Consider the following 7,047-nt stretch of genomic DNA (forward strand, 5'->3'; position numbering starts at 1 on the left):
GGATAGGCTTTTCTGGATAAAGTAGGAAATATTCAGGCAGATTGGGGTAGAGAGTTCCAGAGGATGGAAGATGCTGTGGAGAAGTCCTGGAGGTGAGCATGGGAGGAGGTGACAAGGGAGCTAAGAGAGCAGGAGGTCTTGTGAGGACTGAAGAGAGTGGTTTGGTTGGTATTTTAAGACAAGTTTGGTGATGTAGCTGTGGGCAGAGTTGTGGATGGTTAAGTAAGTTGTTAGTATTTTGGATTTTGTTCATTGGTTGAGTGGAAGCCAATGGAGGGATCAGCAGAAAGAGGTAGCAGACGCTGAACAGTTGGTAAGGTGGAAGAGGCTGGCAGCAGCATTCATGATGGAATGAAGGGATGTAAAGGAGGGACTTGCAGTAGTCATGGTGAGAGATAACCAAGGAATGAATTAGAAGGGTGTTGTTGGTTAAAGCGGTATTAAACCCAAAACCAAAAATGTGTTGTATTAGTTTTCTATTTTAGGCTTTTTCCTTCTGTTTGCACCTGGACAGTAACACACTTTCTGTGTTATGCTGCATACACACGGTCGGAATTTCCATCAAAAAAGTGTGATGGGAGCTTTTGGTCGGATATTCCGACCGTGTGTATGCTCCATCCAACTTTTTCTGTCTGAATTTCTGCCAGCAAAAGATTGAGAGCTGGTTTTCTATTTTTCCGACGGAAAAAGTTCTTGACGGAAATTCCGTTCGTCTGTATGCAATTCCGACGCACAAAAAAACACGCATGCTCGGAAACAATCCGACGCATGCTCGAAAGCATTGAACTTCGTTTTCTCAGCTCGTTGAGGTGTCACCGCGTTCTTGACGGTTGAAAGTTCCGAGAACTTTTGTGTGACCGTGTGTATGCAAGCCAAGCTTGAGCGGAATTCCGTCGGAAAAACCATCCAAGATTGTTCTGACGGTAATTCCGCTCGTGTGTACGGGGCATTAAAGTTCCCCCACTCTGCACGAATGAGCTCAGGGGCACCTTTGGACAGCAGCAACGTCAATCTGGGGGGAGAGTGTTGGATGTACTAGCAGATTTACATACACTAGCAAATTGAAGCTTAACTCCGGCTCAACACTGCAGTTACACAAGCAGTTACAGCAACAGTTTTTTCTTTTGTGATAAAGATTTTACATACATTTTTAAATAAAAGCTGATCATTGTAAGCAACCCTGTCAGTGGTAAATGTTTTTTCCCAACACTCTTAACAGTTACATTTGCAGGACAGTGTGTTCTGTTGAAAAACAACAGACTTACTGGCTGGACCACCAGGCAAAAAAACAAAGGAAAGTTATGAAACCATCACATCTAAGAGTCGGTAAGCTGCAATATGTTAAATGTTTGCTTTCAGGTTTAATACTGCTTTAGGACCACTATAGGAAAGAGGTGTATTTTGGAGACGTTGAGGCTACACGCTTCGGACAGTGATTGGATGTGGGGCCAAAAGGAGAGTACAGAGTCCATCATTCCATCCCCACATACCTAGCACCTTGGTATGTGGGGATGGACTGATAGTTGTGCCATCAGTCATGACAAAGATGTCAGGAGAAGCACGTGGGGGAGGAAATATTATGAGTTCAGTTTTGGATAGACTGAGTTTGAGGAAGTGGTATAGGCATTCTTTACAAAGTGAAATTTCACCATATTCACTAAGCTCTGGACAAGTGGCCGTGTAATTGGAAGTTAAGACAGCAGTATTTTTTAGTTGGTGAAAAAAAAAATAGGATTTTTATAACCGCTTACCTGTAAAATACTTTTCTTGGAGTACATCATGGGACACAGAGCCATAGTAGTAACTATATGGGTTATATAGGCCACCTTTAGGTGATGGACACTGGCACACCCTAGACAGGAAGTTTACTCACTATATAACCCCTCCCCTTACTGGGAGTACCTCAGTTTTTGTAGCAAAGCAATATACGTGTATACCAGAAAAAGGGGAGGGACCTCTGTGTCCCGTGAAGTACTCCAAGAAAAGGATTTTACAGGTAAGCTGTTATAAAAATCCTATTTTCTTTATCGTACATCACAGGACACAGAGCCACAGTAGTAACTATATGGGATGTCCCAGAGCAATGGTATCTGAGGGGAGGGAGACACAAACAAAAGTAGGGTGCCATCAGACCTGAGGACCTATACTGCTGCCTGCAGCGCATTGCACCCAAAGGTGATATCCTCCTGTCTTTTTACATCCATCTGATAGAATCTGGTGAATGTATGGACTGAAGACCAAGTTGGGGCCTTGCAGATTTGAGCCATGGAGGCCTGGTGATGCACTGCCCACAAAGCACTAACAGCCCTGGTGGAGCACGCTTTGATTTGAAAAAGTGGAACCTTCCCTTTCAAACCGTAAGCTTGAACAATTACTTGCCGAATCCACTTAGAAATAGTAGATTGCGACACTGCCTGTCCTTTTCTAGGACCTTCAGGCAACACAAACAAAACATCTGTTTTTCGAATCTGAGCAGTCGTCTTCAAATAGACCTTGACTTGACTGCTCTCACTACATCAAGAGCATGTAGCGACTTTTCTTCCGTAGAACAGGGTTCTGGAAAAAAATGAAGGTAGAACAATATCCTGGTTTAGATGAAAACCTGACACCACCTTCGGCAGAAAGCTTGGATGACGCAATACCACCATATCCTTTTGAATAATCAAATATGGCTCTTTACAAGAAAGAGCAGCCAACTCTGATATCCTTCTTGCAGAAGATATGGCAACCAGAAAAATTAACTTCCTTGTCAAAAGGATCAAGGGAGTATGCCGTATTGGCTCAAAAGGCTGTTTTTGTAAAGCCGACAAAACTAAATTCAGGTCCCAAGATTTCAAGGGTGACCTCACCTCATGAAATTATGGAACTGAGAATGCGAAGCAAGTGGTCGTTGGAACAATACCGATAAGGCCATGACTGGCCTTTGATGGTACTTAAAGCCAGCTTCATCTCTAATCCTATTTGCAGAAAGGCAAGGATTCTACCTATAACATATTTTCTACAATGCCAACCCCTGGATTCACATCAGGAAACATATGCCCTCCAGACTCTATAATAAATGACTCTGGAAGCTGGCTTACTTGCATTAATCAAGGTAGATAGCACTGATCCTGAAAGCCCATGGTTCTTCAGAATGTGGGTTTCAATAGCCAAACCGACAAATTTAGTGTTTGTAAGGTAGGATGGAATACTGTTCCCTGCAAGAGCAGGTCTGGACGTGGTGGTAGGGTCCATGGTGGTCCCCTACTGCCATCCTTATGATCTCTGCATACCAAGACCTTCTGGGCCACACTGGGGCCACAAGAACCACAACTTCCTTTCCTGCTTGATCCTGTGAAGAAGACAGGATCAGAATAGGAGGGAATGCATAAATCAGTGAGAACCGATCCCACAGGGTCACTAAGGCATCCATTCCGCACGCAAGCGGATCCCTTGTTCTTGACACAAAGTTGTCGACTTTGTTGTTGAACCTGGACGCAAACAGATCCACATCCGGGACCCCCATCTTTGGCATATAACCAGGAAGATGTCGGGGTGAAGGGACCATTCCCCCGGGAACAACTGCTGGCGACTCAAGTAGCCCGCCTGCCAATTCTCTATCCCTGGAATGAAGATTGGCGATATGCATGGCACATGCTCTTCTTCCCAGGCTAGGATATGGTTTACTTTTCCCTGGGCTGCATGACTTCTGGTGCCCCCTTGGTGATTGATATAAGCCACTGCTGTGACACTGTCAAGTTGAATCCTGACCGGACAATTTCGCAACCTGAACGTCCAAGCCCTTAGGGCTAGGCGTGCTGCCCGAATCTCTAGAATGTTGATTGGCAAGGTCCTTTCGGTCCTGGACCATTTTCCTTGGACAGTCGCTTCTTCCAGGACTGCTCCCCAACCTAAAAAGGCTGGCATTTCTTGTTACCACCTTCCAGGTAACTGGCATGAAGGATTTCCCCTTCTGCAGATTCTTGGATATCCTCCACCAACTGAGGCTCTGGCGCACCTTTGGCGATAGACGCATTGGAAAATCTAGCGCTTGGACCTTATTTTTCCAAACAGATAGGATACTGTTTTGCAGCAGTCTTGAATGAAACTGAGCATAGGGAACCGCTTCAAATGAAGCCACCATCTTTCCCAACAACCTCATGCAAAAGAAAATAGAAGGATCTTTCTTCGCCCTGACCACCTCAACCAGCTCCTTTATGGAGCTGATTTTTGCCTGGGGTAAAAACACCCTTTTCTGGGCTGTATCTATGATCAGACCCGAGTACTCTAGTCTTCTTAATGGTTTTAAAGAAGATTTCTCTAGGTTGAGGATTCAACCTAGGTATTCCAGGTAGTTGACTGTGGTGACCAAGCTTTGGTCTATACCTTGAGCCCTTATCTTGGCCAGAGGAGGAGCCAGAACTTTTGTAAACACCCGAGATGCAGTAGCTAGACTGAAAGGTAGAGCTACAAACTGAAAATTGAGTTTCTCTACCTCGAAACGTAGATATTTCTGGTGAGCGGGGAAAATAGGCACATACGGGTATGCATCCTTGATGTTGATTGATGCCAGAAGTTCTCCTTGTAGGATGGAGATAATTGATCGGATTCATTCCATGCAAAAAGAGCGGATATTCAGGAATCAGTTTAGATCTTTGAGACCTAGAATGGGTCTGACATCTCCATTTGGTTTTTAATTTTTTTTGGTTTGAATAAAACCCCAACCCCTGCTCATCCATGGGGACCACCATGATCACTTTTTGAGACAAAAGTCGGTCTAATGCTTGAAAGAGAGACTTCTTTTTCTCTAGATCTTTGGGAATGTTTAAACTGAGGAAACGAGGAGACAGGAACTCTCGGAACTCTAGTTTGTATCCTAGAGCTATTGTGGAGATCACACATCTGTCTCGAAACTCTTCCTACCAGACCCTTGAGAACTGCAGAAGTCTTCCCCCACCTCGAGCGAGCAGGGGCGCCCCTTCATAAAGAGGCTTTAGTATTCTGTCTTGTAGGTTTCCTGCCCCAGGACTTATTTTCACCCTGGGCTTGACCCTGAGGTTTACCTGGAGGCTGATGCCCATAGCCCTGGAGAAAGTGCCCGTTTAAATGAGGGACATTTACTCCTTTTCTTAACTGGCAAAAGGGTACTTTTTCCACTTGATATTTTTTGGATATATTTGTCTAAATCATCTCCAAACAGCTTTTCACCGTGGAAAGGAAAACCAGCCAGGAGCTGTTTGCATGGCGCTTAGGCTGAACAACTTTTCAACCATAAGATTCTACGCATATGCACCAACCCAAGTGTTTCGGTAAGAGATTGCACCAGCAATTTCTCAGATTGTGAAGCTGAAGAAGGTTCATCCACATTTGACCCCTCGGAAGAGGAGTCATCAGCCTCTTCATGATCCCCTGAGGGGAATTCATCTTCTCCCTCCCACTGTTCCTCTGCTTGAGGGTTCTGGGTTCTGGTAGATGGGGACCTATCGCATTTTCTCCCACTCTGGGAAGATGCGATTAAAGCCGTTAAATTTTCTTCCAATCTCATCAAGGCTGAGGAGAAAACCTCCTCAGTAATATAGACAGGGGCTGAAATGTTGGAAACAGTAGCAACACTTTCCGAACCCGATGGCTCACTCTGAGCAGCCCCCCTAGTTCCTTCAGGGGAGGATGGTGTTGCAGAGGCAATACCAGGGTCCTCAGAGCCTTTTTTGGGTTGTTTGCACCTCCCCTTCTGCCAACCATAGTGCCAAGCACAAATGCAGAGGTACTGACAGAAAAGTGCACCCACTGCTGAGCAAATAGTCCAGCAACTGCTGCTGCTATTAACTCTCAGCCTGATGCAAAGTCAATGTGCCTGGGGAATGCCTGTGTCACCACACTCACATGCCCCCATCTGCTCTGTGTCCCTCCGTCAGCTAAATGCAGCCTGCAAATGTTGCACTTTTAGCCTACATAGTCCTGCGTATGGACGTTGAAGCACGTCGACGCCGCGCTAAGCCACGCCCCTCCTCCTCGGTCTTCCTACTGCATCCCCCCACTCTTTTCAAAAGAGATTGTTTCCTGGATGTGTGGCCTCCGATCCGACCAGATCAGCATGTGGGGGGTGGTGGAGAGGAGGAGAGTCGATGCTATCTAAGGGGAGGACGGAGAAGCCCCGGTGGCGACTTCAGGCATGACAACATTTACATTAAAAGCCCATAAGAACTTAAAAATTCCTTAGGAATCTCCACTTACCTTATCCTGCTGCAGGGTTCTGTGGTAAACCAAACAGACCCAATCTTCACCCCTCACGGAGGGCTCCGTTACAAAACCTTCAAGGATCGGGGTCCCTTTTTATCGGGGGTTCCACTCCCTTGGACCCGTATAGCACCCCGCCAGGAAGCTTTATGGCTGAAAAAAACCAAAGCACTGAATCCCAAGATCCAGCTCTCGAAAAAAGAGAAGCGTTACAGGTTAAATCTCGTTTCTTCCGCCACGGGGCCCGGGTACCATTCAATTTGGCCTAAAAAGACACTTTGAATGGTTCCAGCTGCATAGCTTGCTCCAGCAAAGATTACTCCAGCGGAGCTCAGCACAGCACATCTTTACTTGTGACCAGCACCTTAGACACTGGCGAAAAAACTGAGGTGCTCCCATCACCTAAAGGTGGCCTATATAACCCATATAGTTACTACTATGGCTCTTTGTCCCATGATGAGAGGGAGAGGTGAAATTCTGTAGTATATCAGTGAAGAATTTAGGCAGAGCTGAAGACATTGCTTGTGAATTCAGGGCAGCAGAGGTACTATTTACTTATAGGGATCATGAGATATTTCTCTGTACTTGCAGCACTTTTAACCCTTTTGCTGCCAATGATGTGTCCTACACATCATGGCAATAAAATGGCTGAAATAAGCCAACATTGGCAATAGCAGCCATGAGCTTATTTTGGCTATATTCTGCAAACTCTAGGATCGTAGGTGAGAGATAGATAGATAGATAGATAGATAGATAGATAGATAGATAGATAGATAGATAGATAGATAGATAGATAGATAGATAAAAAATCAAGGACTCCATTATACAGTA

This window comes from Aquarana catesbeiana, linkage group LG04 (assembly GCF_042186555.1).
Source record: "Aquarana catesbeiana isolate 2022-GZ linkage group LG04, ASM4218655v1, whole genome shotgun sequence".
NCBI lineage: Eukaryota > Metazoa > Chordata > Amphibia > Anura > Ranidae > Aquarana > Aquarana catesbeiana.